The 15,175-nt window shown below is 38.7% G+C and overlaps 1 pseudogene; it reads left to right on the forward strand.

The window, feature by feature from the left end:
- The first annotated feature begins 8,225 nt into the window (after positions 1-8,225).
- Positions 8,226-15,175, forward strand: LOC104439021 (annotated as a pseudogene).

Below are 15,175 nucleotides of genomic sequence, written 5' to 3' on the forward strand. Positions count from 1 at the left end.
GGTGCTGTTCTCCTTAAGCTCGCGCGACGATATTTTGCTTCGAATGAAACATAAAGCGTTTCGGAAGTGGGACAATAAAATAACATCGGACATTTGAATTTAGACGGCTTAATCAACGTGACGGGGATTTCAACCGCCCTCGATTTATTTAAGGTCTTGATCCACATGATGTTTAGTAGGGGTGTGCATAGTCTGGATGGGCGGTTCCCGGCCTAGAATCGAGAACTGCCTGCTAAGGACCGGATCCAAACAAATGGAATTGGGAATCAACTGTTGTTGCATGAATCTACCCAAGAATCGGACCGCCGGTCCGGTCTGGTTTTCGGGTGGATCCATGGAACCAGTCTCACCAATAATAATATCATTTTCTAAATCCTGCGGTAAATATTTTTCATATCGAGTAATATTTTTTTTTTCTTTAAATCGAACTGGCTTAATTAAGGGTATCATTTTATTTTATTTTATTGGAAAACATTATAAAAGGAGAGAAATATGTTTTTTTTTTCCTATTTTTGAATCATTTTAGTTGAAATCTAAAATATTCTTTAAGTTTAAGATTTTAGATAATTGTCATATGTAGATCATCTTTTTATTTATCCTCTAACAATGTTCAATCTCTTATAACATTTGCTTTACCGAATTTTTTCTGTAGAAACAATTTCATCGGTACTCCACATATTCTTGAACATAGTGTCGTGTGAGTCCCAAAAGTATCCTTTGAAGGAGCCATTTGTTGAGTTGTTGAAAGACAGCTTACACACTTTACTAAATTCTTATTAAAACGCGGAAACCACGAGAAGAGATGAATCCCTAAAATTTAGATTTCTAATTAGTAATTTCGAAATTTATTTTAATATTAAAAATTAATATATTATTATAATATAATTAGTTCGGTCTGAGTGGGTGAATCTACCCATGGAACCGGAAACTGGACCGGTTCCCTCAAGAACCACCGGTTCCGAGCGGTTTCGGTCCGGTTTTAGGCGGTTCGGGCGGTTCCGGTTCTTTTACACACCTCTAATGTTTTAGTCTTGAAAAGTTCTCCACAAAATAAATTTCATTATCTCACAAAGGAATCACGCAAAATCTTTGATCTTAGATTTTCGCTGACTTTGAATACTTGTAACCATGCATGTAAAACAAAGCTCACGAAGTGTATCTGCCCACCGAGATCCACTACTCCACGATAGACTGTCCACTTCTGATCCCTCTTCACTCAGTCATAGTCCACCACCACTTTGAAACTCCAAAGTCCAAAAGAAATCCGACCTTTCTTTGGAAAAATTATGCAAAAAGTTTTAAATTTATTACAATTTTGTCAATTTAATTTTATACTTTTCAACTTTACGAATTGAGTTTTAAACCTTTTGACATTTTGCTAATTGAGTCCATTCGGTTAATTTTGATTGAAATTTGTTGATGTAGATGTCGACCATCCCACGTGACATGGCTAGCGTCGATATAAACAAAATTTCTTAATTTTCAATTTTTTTTTTTCGAATTTTTCAATTATTTTTATTTTTTTAATTTTTTTTCTTCTCTCTCCCTCCCTTTTCTTCATTTGGTTGGTCGCCCAAACTTCGGCGATTGACAAGGATCGGCCTCATCAAGATCTAACCGCCTCACAAGAGGATAGTCTCGTAGGCCTCAAGCAACATTGATGGCGAGGGTGAGCCTTGATCCCGGTTGACGAGTCACCCTCGGTGGCCTTCGGCAAGGCTAACCCTTGTTGGCCTTGTCCAAGGTTGGCGAGGTTGCCTCTCGCCAAATCTTAGCGAGGCCGATCCTTGCTGGTCGTGGCCTGTGGTCGGTTGTTGATGGCTGGCCAGAGAATAAAAAGGGGAAAAAAAGAAAAAAAAAAATTAAAAACATAAAAAAAATTAAAAAATTAATAAAATTTGCCTACTTTAGCATCGGCCATACCATATAAGACAGTTGGCATTCACGTTAGTAAATTTCAATCAAAATTTATTGGATAGACTTAATTGACAAAAAATGAAAATATTTGTGACTTAATTAGCAAAATTGAAAGGTTTAGAATTAAAGGCAAATGTGTTAGAATTTCCTGCACTCTGGATGCATTTTTCTGAACAACCTTGCCGGGGTCGAACATTCGTGTCTGAATACACGTCGCTTTTTTTTTGGGAAGGGCCGACCATGAGTCAACTGTCAAACAACCTTTTTGGCTTATGATCATGACATGGCAAAGAGTAAATTTTTATTTTATTTTATTTTATTTTATTATTATCATTGTTCAAAGAACGACGACGCTAAAGATGGTCATCGTGGTTTCTATTTGGCACTTGTCAAATATCGATCTTCATATCACGAGCAGATGCGTGCACACGAGACGAGCGAAGGTGACATTTTTCAAAACAATCGTGCAAGGAGAGCATGAAAGCTGTTGTTCTTGTGTCTGGTTAGTTTGGTCTAAGATCAGTAAAACCTAGAAATCATGAAACCCACGAAGTTCGTAAGATCGATGTCAACATGGTCGGGCATCCGGTGATCTGCGATCATGTTAATCGATGTTGTGCTTCATCTTGTGATAGGTTTAGTCCCTAAATTAATTGCCGGTCCCAATTTTAGGAGGAATTTCAGATTTCCATCTAGATATCGATTGAAAATGCCGACCAAGTGCCGATACACAAATGGCACTGGTGTTTACAAGGAATATATAATATAAATAATCGAAGAGAAATTACATAAATGGTTCCTATACTATGGCTTGTGTTAAATTTCGGTCCCTATACTTTATTTTGCAACAGAATCAGTCCGTGACCTGATTTTAGATCCCGATTTCCAGATATTTTCCTCCTCAAATCGATTTGCTAATTGATACAAATCCTAATCAGTTACAACGAACAAACCACATGCAGGGAAACTTACATTCGTTGTCTTGGCCAGGCTTTCCTCAGGTATCTAATGACCTTATATTGTTGCCCACCAATAACACATTATCATAGCTATTGCCCATTTATTACGAAATAATCGTTTTAGGAAGGACAATTTTAGATTTTCCGGTCCACATGGGCTGGATTCTTGCTCGAGTGGTGGCTATTTACGAGAACCGCCACTAGTTCCTCAATTTTGCACTAATTATAACATGGGACCGTCACACATTAATCTTCAGCACCTAATCAGCATTTTCTGTTCACATATGGATGGGAAAAATACGAAATTCGTCCGAAAATCAAGAGTAAAGAATAGTGCGGGGAACACATGTGCAACAATAATTAAACTAGAAAGGACCGTAATCGAGCAGGAGCATTATGGAGGCCATTTTTATACTTTCCACTCGACATTTTATTTGATTTTCTCATGTTGCGTTAGTGCCAGTGTCCGTAGCTGGTGCTTAGTCAGCGTTCCTCGTCGTGGAAATCGAGCAAAAGCTTGTAGATTCAGTTCCCGACATGGAGAGATCCCCTTTTCGTCTATATATACGTGCACCGCTCGACAGCACCGGTCTCACATTACCTCGTATCTGAAAATCTCCGCTAAGGGAAGGTTTGGTTCGATGGATGTGGAGCATAGCAGAGCCAACTCGGCCGTCGTCCTGGCCCACTCGAACCGAGAACGCCCCATCTCCATCCCCGCTGCCGCTGCAGCCGGCCAACCCCCCCAGCTGCCGCCTTCGCCGGTATGCGAGAAGTGCATATACCCGTGCTTCAAATTCTCAACGATCGCCGCCACGGTCTTTGTCTGTATTCTCTTCGTGGTCATACCCGCTCTCATGATCCCCGACTTCCGGGTCGTACCGGCCTCCTCTTCCGGCTCATTCAACGTCTCCGCCTCCGTGATCTCCGTGGGCTGCGACGTTCGCATCGGGGTTGTGAACCCGAGCAGCTACTTCCGAGTGAACTACACGGGCGTGCGGGCCACGCTCAAGTACGGAGGCAAGCGCTTATCGGGCGCTTCATTGGATCCGTTCGTGCTGGGAAAGGGGAAGCAAGCGACGGTCGCCGCCGTGTTTAAGTCGAACTTGTTGAACAGTAGAAACAGTTGGCAAGCCGTGACTCTGGACTCGAGCGTCTCGAGCGGCGAGGTAAGCGTCGACATCGACCTGGAGGTCGGCAGGAGAATAGGGTTGGGCGAGTGGTGGATTAGTGCGTTTGATGTGACCATCTCATGCAGGGACATGATCTTCACGTCCCCGTCCTCGGAGGGCCAGGATTGGGCGTTGATCACCCCGTCCGAGCTTTGTGACATTGGCTTCTTTGGTTATATTTAGCAGGAGCAAACTCTGCCCGTGAAAAAATATGAAAAAACCAGAAGAAAAGAGAAAAGAAAAAATTACAGCGCATGCATACAGCGTCAGTATAAAGAAAATTCTGCATAAACGATCCCTATCCTTCGCTGATTAGGAAATCAGCATTTCGAAGGATGCATGACTTCGCTTGAACATCCGACGCAACTTTAGCTCATGTGCATGATGCATAAGATGATGCATCTAGCAGCGTCCTCATCAAAAGAGTCGTCGACGGGATGAAGTTTGATCCGTCTGTGTCCGTCTGTGTCCGTCTGTGTCTGTTGTCCGTATGATTCTATGGATCTGGATACTCTCGGGTACTTGACTCGGTTTTAAGACATTCAGATCGTGACCCATCACCTCTAAAAATTCGATAGGTTGCCGAAATGAAGTTGCAGGTGGATTCACCCCCGATCTCAGGACGCAAAGCGAGTCAGGTCATTTGTACATAGTACGTATATGGAAGATCTCTAGATTTCCTTGTTTAGGAACTGCAGTTGCGTACATATTTAGCAGTATCTTTTGATTTGACAAGAAATGTAAAATTTAGTTACGTGCGATTGCTAGGATTTGACTCTCCTCGTGCCGATGATGGTAACTAAGATTGGTAGGAGTTGACTCTCCTCATATCGATGATTTTAACTTATAAATATGAATGGATTGTTCATGGTGTTTCGCTGGAATCTAATCGATGACAAAATATCTTTTTCAAGAGTTGTTCTTCGACTTTTGATGAAAGGAAATGGGTTTTGTAGCGACTCCGCATAGGAAATATTCAGGCGGAGAAGAAATAGCTGCAACTCTTTATTTGGAATTTCAAACCAAATTGTACATACAAATTTAGTTAACAACAAGGTTTGAAAATACAATCATTTCCATAATAATACAAGTACACAAACTGTGTTAAATTAATATCTTGAGTTTGAATTTAGATGTTAATTTATTAGCCAAATTTGTTGAGAAAGATTTTTTTGGACGGATTTAAATCTCATGAACGGAAGATGCCTTCAACAAGAGGTGAAATATTGCAAGCTAGAAGACAAAATATTGGGATTCTTTATAGATGCACAAAGGAGGAAATAAATAGAAAGAAAAAGCAAGATTTTTATATGTACACGGTGGGTCCAGAGTCAAATTGTTGACTCTAGGGACACTCACGTATAAAGAAAAAATGTGAGGATTTCTTTCTTTTACCTGCAGAAGAAGCCTAGTTCACGTTGAAGATTTAAGTCAGTGGGCTAGGTCAATTTTTTGACCTTAGGCACACATAAAAAGCAGAACGCGTTCTTTCTTCAAGAGGAGCCGCAAGACTTGAGAGCCGCATGAGAAAGACGTCCAGAAAGAAGCCACACAAAGCCTTGAATAAGAACACGAAGCCGTACGTATGTGGACCAAAGATGAACGCTGGAGTTCTTAATTTTGGTGTATGTAGAGCATTTTTTTTTTTTGAGCTTGAATGCGTGGTAATTTTTGTGCCGTGAGTTTACATCCAAATGAATTATTTATTTATAAACACTTTGGATTTTGGTTTAAATTTAGGTGCGGGAAACACTCAAGTGTGTAAGCGATTGTAAACTCTAATTCTTTAATTATAATGGATTATTTGCTGCTGGCTCTCTCCGTGAATGTAGGTACCGATATTCGGATCGAACCACGTAAATTTCTAATGTCATTATTATTTCTCTGGTGATTTTGCGTTGACGTAAATTGCAAGATCTTGTCGTTTTCACCTATTATATTCCAACAATTGGTGTAAGAGCTTGGGATTAGATTTCTTGATTATGATTTAGAGGAAATTTGAAATTAAGAAATTTAACGAGAGGAACAACTTTGGATTATGGAGCATCAAGATGCGAGCGTTATTGATAACCCAAGGTTTGGCCAAGGCACTCGATGGTGAAAATGAGTTGCCAATTATAATGAAAGCCTCTGAGAGGGTAGAGTAAATGGAAAAAGCAAGGAGCACAATTGTGTTAAACTTGTTAGATGAGGTTTTAATAGAAGTTGCAAAGGAAAAGGATGCCGCAGCATCATGGGCAAAAACTTCAGGCACTCTATGTAGAGTAAGGTTTGAATAATCGCTTGTACATGTTGAAAATGATGTTTCACTTTAGATATACTAAAGGCACGTCTATTAGAACCCACCTGGATGAATTCAATAAACTTATGATGGATTTGAAGAATGTTGGTAAGATACTTGATGATGAAAAATATGACATGATGTTGTTAGCTTCTTTACCATAGTTATGTGAGCACTTTACTGATTCACTGTTATAGGGACATACTACAATTATTTCAGAAGAGGTAAAGTCCGTCTTGTCTCTAAAGAGTGGTAGAGAAAGTTGCGAGTGACGGTCTGGCGTAGAGATTAGTGCAAGCATCGATGATTCGGGGTAGAGAACAACATCGATGACCTAGTAGCAGCACATCATAGAAAGTCTAAGGGACACGTGAAGTGCTTTGAGTGTCATGAGTAGGGGCACATCAAGAGAGATTGTTCAAAACGGAGGAATAAATGTGATAGGTAGAATGCCACAAGCAATGTGGCAAACATTGCCGAGGGGAGCACTAGTGATACAGAAGCTGTTTTATGTGTGATTACTATTTCGTCAGGAGATGAATGGGTGCTAGATTCGGGGTGTTCTTATCATATGATGCCTCATAAGAACTAGTTTATTACTTACCAGACTATAGATGGTGGTAGTGTTTTTTTGGGGAATAATGTAGCTTGCAAGGCTGTGGGGATATGGATAATTTAGATTTTGATGCACAATGGGGTGGTGCGCACATTGATAGATGTGAGGCATGTATTGGAGCTCAAGAAAAACCTTATTTCTTGGGGACACTCGATGACATCGGGTGTAGGTACATTACTAAAGGTGGAGTACTAAAGATCTCTCGAGGTGCCATGACAGTGATGAAGGGGAATAAAGTGAATAGTCTATCATCTATTGGGAGAGATTGTGACCAAAACTTCTGTAGTTTCATCAAGTGAGTCAAATTCTGACTTAACTCAATTATGGCATATGCATTTAGGGCACATGAGTGAGACAGATACGATGATACTAAGTGAAAGAGGGTTGTTGAAGGGTCAAAAGACAAGAAAGTTGGACTTTTGTGAGCACTGCATCTTTGGGAAGCAGCATCGAGTTAAGTTTATTATAGTTGTTTATTTGACCAGATGACCAATTGAATATATTCATTTAGACATTCGGGGCCTGTCTTTGATTCCTTTGAAAGGAGGTACCCGATATATGCTGACATTTATCGACAACTATTCAAGGAAGGTATGTGTATACTTTCTAAAGCACAAATATGAAGTGTTCGATTGATTAAAGAAATTTAAGGCATTGATTGAGAAGTAGTCAGATAAACAGATCAAATACCTGAGAATCGATAATGACATGGACTTCTGTGATAAGTATTTAATCGAGTTCTGCGAGAAAGAATGTATTGTGAGATACTGCATAATACCTGGGATACCACAGTAGAATGGCATGGCAGAACGGAAGAACGGAACTTTACTTGAGTGAGCTCGATGCATGTTTTCGCATGCAGGACTTGGCAATGAATTTTAGGTCGAAGCAATAAACATGACATATTACTTGATTAATCGATCTCCACCATCTACTATCGAGTGGAAAGCTTTTGAGGAAGTATGGTTGGGGAAACATGTTGATTACTTCGGATTACGTATATTTGGATGTTTAGCGTATGCTCATGCGAGTAATGGTAAACTTGAGCCGAGGGCAAAGAAGTACATATTTTTGAGTTATGCATATAGGGTGAAAGGCTACCGGCTGTGGTGCACTAATCCCGGATCACCCGATTTTCTAATTAGCAGAGACATGATCCCGATTTTCTAATTAGCAGAGACATGATCTTTGACAAGACTGCGATGCTTTAACAGAGGAGTTCTGTAACACAACCAGCAAAGCAGATAGATCATGGTGTCATTAGTGAGGTGGAGCTTTAGATGGACACTCCAAAGACCTCGAAGGTAACGGAAGTTGAGACTACAGATGAGGTTGCAGTTCTTGAAATCGGTAATAGTGAACAACCAGTAAAGCCACAACACACTATAGCCGTAGAAAGATAGAGAAGACAAATTAAATCATATGTACATTATGGTTATATAGATATTGCTTATGAAGTAACTGTAGGTGATGAGGTGGAGACAAATGAGCCTTCGTCTTACTTTAAGACGATGACTAGTTCGAAGTCGCAGTGGCTAGGAGCTATGAGTGAAGAGATGGAATCACTCCATCATAATTAGATATATGAGTTGGTCACAGTACCCAAGAGCCAAAGGATTGTTGGAAGTAAATGGGTCTTTAAATGAAAAGAGGGCATTCTCGGTGTCGAGACAATGAGGTAAAATGCAAGACTTGTGGTGAAAGGGTATATATAATGTGAGGGCATTGACTACAGTGAGGTGTTCTCTCTTGTGGTAAGACATACTTCTATTCGTGTATTACTTGTCTTAGGTGCTTCGCAGGATATTGAGTCGGAGCAGTTAGATGTGAAAACTGTATCTTTTCATGGTGAGTTGGAGGAGCAAATTTATATAAGGCAGCTAGACGAATTTGCTATTTCAGATAAGGAAGATCATGTTTATTTGTTGAAAAAATCTTTGTATAGATTGAAATAGTCTCATTGATAGTGGCATAAACATTTTAATGCTTTCATGACTAATCAAGACTATTCAAAAAGTCATATGGATAGCTGTGTCTACTTTAGGAGATTGGAGAATGGTTATTTGATTTATCTACTTTTATATGTTGATGATATGCTAATAGCAACTAAAAATATGCCTGATATTGATATGCTGAAGATGTAGTTAAATGCTGAATTTGAGATGAAAGATTTTGGTGCTGCAAAGAAAATATTGGGTATGGAGATTTTACATGATAGGATTACAGGAGTTTTATGTCTATTTTAAAAGAAATATATTGAGAAGATCGTGGCACGTTATAATATACAATCAACAAAATCTGTAAGTACACCTTTAGCGAAGCACTTTAAATATTCAGATAAATTATCACCGCAAATTGAGAAGGAGAAGAAGCATATGTCCCGTGATCCTTATTCTAGTGCCGTGGGTAGTATTATATATGATATGGTATGTACTAAGCTTGATATTTCACAAGTTGTGAGTGTAGTTAGTTGCTATATGAAGCATCCTAGTAAAACTCACCGGAAAAGCTGTGAAGTGGATCATCAGATATTTGAAGGGGACAACAGACGTGTGTATAGTGTATCGGAGGAACAACAATGGTAGTGAGACCACTAGTTTTGTGGATTCTGATCATGCCGGTGACTTGGATGATTGCACATTTTTAGCAAGGTACATGTTTATTCTAACATGTGGTGCAGTTAATTGGAAAGAGTCCTTACAAGATTACGTTGTCTTGTCTTCGACTGAGGCAAAGTATATGGCATTAACTTTTATAGTGAATGAGGCGATATGGTTACCAAGTTTGCTCTTGAACTTTGGGCTAGAACAAAAAAGTGTGGATATACACTATGATAACCAATGTGTGATATATTTGACATATAATCTAGTTTATCACAAGCGAACGAAGCATGTCAACATTAGGTTTCACTTCAGCTGAGATGTCTTAGTTAAGAGTAATGTTATTGTCAAAAATATTGCTATAGCAGAAAATCCGACAGACATAATGACTAAGTCTGTTTTTTTGGCGAAATTCAAGTTTTACTTAAGCTTTATTGGCGTCTGTGGAGAGTGAGCATTCGTCGGGGCGTTGGGAGAGCAATATGGATGATGAGTACTATAAATTGGCTTCAAATATCAAGCCAATGTGGAAAATTGTTAAATTAAGTCTCGAGTTTGAATTTGGATATTGATTTGTAAGCCGAATTTGTTGAGGAAGATTTTCTTGGACGGATTTAAATCTCACGCATGGAATATGTCTTCAACATGAGGTGAAATATTGCAAGCTAAAGACAAAATATTGGGATTCTTTATAAATGCATAAAGGAGGAAATAAATGCAGAAGATTCATTTTGGGGGATGTACAAGGTGGGGCCCAAAGTCAAATTGTTGACTCTAGGCATGCTCACGTATAAAGAAAAAAGGTGAGGTTTTCTTTCTTTTACCTGCAGAAGAAGCCTAGTTCACGTTGAAGATTTAAGTCCGTGGGCCTAGGTCAAATTTTTGACGTACACATATAAAAAGCAGAATGTGCTCTTTCTTCAAGAGGAGCCACAGGACTTGAGAGCCGCATGAGAAAGACGTCTAGAAAGAAGTTACGCGAAGCCTTGAACAGGAACACAAAGCCATACGTACGTGGACCAAAGACGAATGATGGAGTTCTTGATTTTCGCGTACGTAGAGCGTTTTTGTTTTGAGCTTGAACACGTGGTAATTTTTATGCCGTGAGTTTATGTCTAAGTGAGTTGTTTATTTATAAACACTTTAGGTTTGATTTAAATTTAGGCGTGAGAAACACTTGTGTAAGCAATTGTAAATTGTAAATTCTGATTCTTCTTTATTATTATGATTTTGATGGCAAAATTATTATATCCCAACAAATTGTGTTGGAATTTAATCGGTGACAAAACTCGAGAACATGCAAAGATGTAATGCCAGAATTTAATCAATGGCACGAAACCCATAATAGAGATGCACGTTGGAATTGAATTGACAATGAAGCATTGGAATAAAGATATGCACCATAATTTAATCGAAGACATGAATTGGAAAGCTATAACTAAGGAAAAATAAAGTGCAGAAAAGTAAAGATAATAAAATATTACATTTTGTTTGTCAAGGATCTCTCCCATTGATGAGAATTTAGTATTTATAGACCTTTCATTACAACCGTTCGGAAGGAATTCCTTCATGGTTGTAACTGTAGCCACACACTTCCGAAAATAATGGTCCATGTTCCCCATGTTGTCCATTCTCTTCTTCAAATAGTTGTCCGTCAAAATAGTGGCCATGATCTCCCCATGTTCATTTCCCGTTTGTAATTGTTCTCCACGCCCTGAGCTTTGTAACTGTTGTCCTTCAAAATAGCGGCCATGATCTCCCATGTTCACTTCCTGTTTGTAATTGTTCTCCACTCCCCGGGCCTTGTAATTGCTCAGTTGTCAATCTCTCCACGTTGGTCAACTATCATCCACAATCTCCCTTAGTGGGTCTTCACATGCATGAGCCTTGGTGCAATTCTCTAAATGGATTATCTTGCTTCTCAGTTAAGATGCTTGTCGACACTCCTCAGTTAAGATGCTCATAGACAACTTGGGCAAAATAATCTGCAATCATTTGCCACTTGTCGATATGTGCCAACATTTATACCCAAACCATCAAATAGCATGCGATATCAACCAATATTCAATACATTCAATTGGCTTCCTTCACGGATGATCAAATATGCCCTGATAGGATATTCTCCACTCTTTTCCTGTTTTCTTCGTTAATTTTGATGATTGCATATGAGGTTGTCGATTTCACCTTTATTGCTTCCGAATGATCATCGTATATCGATAATAACTAAATATCGGGCACTTTTGGGTGTCAACACATGGTATGATGGTTTGTTTCAAATTATTGAGATTTCTCTCTAATTCTCCACGGGACTTATCCCTTGTAATCTGGTCTTCTCCAGGATCTTCAGACAAATGAGAGGGCTCGCTATTAACACTGCCATATAATAGACTTTACACATGCGATTGCTGATCTTTTTTTTTTTTTTTTTTAATGTTATATATGGTATTGTAGATTTCATCAGTTGCACTGTATTTAGCTTAAAGTTTTGAACTATTGTCTTTAATGCGATGCGAAAGACGGGATAATAAATACTCTATACTCCAATTAATCCATCAATTGGTGAGTGAATTCCTTGGTTCTGATTTACATGTAAGAGGTCATACACAGTGGTTATTTATATAATTTTTTTCTTGTTATTCGCGACTAACTTGTATACTATCACACATTTCATATATACAAGATTTACAACGGTCTTATAACACAAGTTCTCTCTCTCTCTCTCTCTAGCTTAAACTTTAGGTGGAACTTTCTTTATGAGGATTGAAACTCGATCTGAAAACTTTGTTCATTCAAATCTTTCATAATAAGATGGTGTGGCGGATCGTGTCCCCCGACTTACCCTTCTCTACATTGTGTCATAGATCATTTGCATTGGGAGCTTGTGTAGTTTTTGCCAGCAGATCAACATATTTTGGTGTTGCTCCCTGAGTTTAAGTTTTGTCAGTTAAGGGTATATTTAGTAATGTACCAGATAGTGTCTATTTCTATTCTTTTGTTATTCGGAACTAAAAAAGAACAAAATGCGTTCAGTAACGTTTTTGTTCATACGACCATATTTGTTCCCTGAAATAGATTTGGAATATAATCAATTAGTAAAAGGAAATTACTTCTTTATTCTTAGGAACAATTCTAGAATCAAGCCTTTTCTTTTCGTCTTTTCCTTCTTCTTCTTCCTCTAGTTGATCATTGGCCCTCGGTGAGGCCGAGCTCGTTCAGCCATCGGTGAGGCCAAGCTCTTCTAGCCACCGGTGAGGCTTGACCTTGCCCACTTGCCCAACCACAATGAGCTCGCTGCCCTCGTCTGGCCAGTTGCTAGCCATTGTCGAGGCCGGTGAGCAATTAGAGGAGGAAGAAGAAGAAAAGGAGAAAAGAAAAAAAAAAAAAGAGAGAAAAGTGTAACAAAATTATTAAAAAATTAAAAGAAATTTTAAGTTTCAAAAAAATTTGGAGGTCCTACCAAAGACATTTTTATTCTGGGAATAGAAATTTTGTGCAGTTACTAAATACCTTTGAATGCTCAGAAACTCATCTAGGGAACAGAACAAGAAAAGATCATTTCTGACCAGAAATTATTCTCGTGGATAGAATTGTTACCAAATGCACTCTAAATCATGTTTATCAAATAGTTTAGGTGGGTAGGATGAAGACTAAATTAGACATGAACATTTTATTGATTGTCCTCAACGTTAATCATGCAGGGAGATACTTGTTCTCTAAGGCATGCTTTTATGCGGACAAGTAATGGAATGCTATTTTATCTTTCTGTATGTACTTTATGTCGTAGATAAGATCTTTTCATGTGTTCTTAGTATGCTTCTCTATGACTAGCTTACTCTATATTGGAGTTTTCTGGTATCTAAACTGATGTTGGTACAAATCTCTCTGTTCTTGCCTGTCTACTAGTGTTTCCAATTTTCATATTACCCATGTGCATCATAATCTTGTTTTTCTCTCAGAAAATTATCCATGCGCTTTCTCCTACTCCGGCATCTACCATGTCTTCCTCTGAGATTAGCATGAAACCTCCAAACACAACCTTGTCTCCATTTACAGCATCAGAGAAAACTGCTGGTGCAAAGGAAGCAGGAAAGAGGACTGCCGATGACACTAATGACGCACAATATTGGAGATATGTTGTTTCCCAAAAACGTCAGAAACACGAAGTCCGTGATGATGATAAGCTATGCTTTAAGTATTTGTCTTCTGGATCTTGTCCACGAGGTGAAAAATGCAACTACCGACATGATATAGATGCAAGGGAGCAATACCGAAGAGGGCTTTGTTTTGATTTTCTTGACAAAGGGAAATGTGAAAGAGGTCCTGACTGCCTTTACCAAAAAAAAAAAAAGAGGTCCTGACTGCAACTTTAAGCACAGTTTGCAGGAGGAAGAGGAAAGTGGTTCTCGAAATGGAAATGGATCTAGAGGTGCTCAATGGGTGCCTTCTGTTTTTTTGCTAATAGTTTACATTGGTTCTAGTGGAATGAAATTTTTGACCACTGCTTATGAATCCATTTTAAGCAGAGTCTGTGATTGAAATTCAGTCAAAAGAATGCTGGTTTCGTTTATCGAGCCACAATGTGGAGTCTCATCTGATTATCAGTGTAGGAGAAAGATACTACCGTGCGCTGCCCAAGCGGCCATTAGTTGAAGACCACGGGCTGATAATACCTATCGAGCATCTACCAAATACTCTTTCTTTGCCTCCAGAAAAAGAAACAGAGCTTGACAGATTCCAGAACTGCTTGAAGATGTATCACAAAAACCAGCAGAAGGAAGATGTTTTCTTTGAGTGGGTTTCCAAACGTGGGACTCATGCTAATCTTCAGGTATTGTCATAGTACAAAGAAAATTTATAACATCTTGCTCATGGTATTACTTTATTTTCTTCATCCATCTTGTCATTTTATCTCTCTAAGTGCCAGTCAGTCACTTTCTTATTCTCAATAGTTTGATTGCATTGCCTGCAGGCTATTCCTGTTCCATCATCTAGAGAAGCTGCTCTTCAGAGTATGTATTTGGTTTGGCTGCGGAGAAGTTGGGGTTTAAACTTAACTCCTTGAGTAAGTTAAATTTGTCATTTCTCCTGTTTTTTTTTGGAGTTCTATAATGGGATAAGAAAATTCAGTAACTACGGTCCTTAATCCTTGAGATCATACTATAATGCACTTTTTGGGCTTACAGGCAACAAATTTATGTTCCCTTTGCTCTAGTAGTCATTATGTGAATTCTTTATTTATGTTTTACTGCATAGAGTCATTGGCTACAATGGACAATTGAAAGTTTACAGTTGCTTACTAGTGTCTTGGTACCATATAGTTCCAATGTGAGAAATTAATGCTCTGGTATTGACTTATTGATCTGCCTTGTGTGTGATATTTTTGTCACCTATGCTGGGAGTGGCTAAGGCATTGATGGTTCATGAGAATGTTCTAGTTTTCTTTGAATGAACACAAACTGTTTTGTGTGTTGATTCAACTGCATATATCGTATTTATATTGTGCTTCTCTTGATTTAGGCATTGATGGTCGAAAAATGTTGAGAACGGGGTTTGACAGGAAATCTAGAAGGAACTGTACTATCATAGTAGAGGGAGTTGTTTATTCATCATTTGCAAATGAGTGTGGCTAG

The sequence above is a fragment of the Eucalyptus grandis genome, chromosome 3 (assembly GCF_016545825.1).
Source record: "Eucalyptus grandis isolate ANBG69807.140 chromosome 3, ASM1654582v1, whole genome shotgun sequence".
Taxonomy (NCBI): domain Eukaryota; kingdom Viridiplantae; phylum Streptophyta; class Magnoliopsida; order Myrtales; family Myrtaceae; genus Eucalyptus; species Eucalyptus grandis.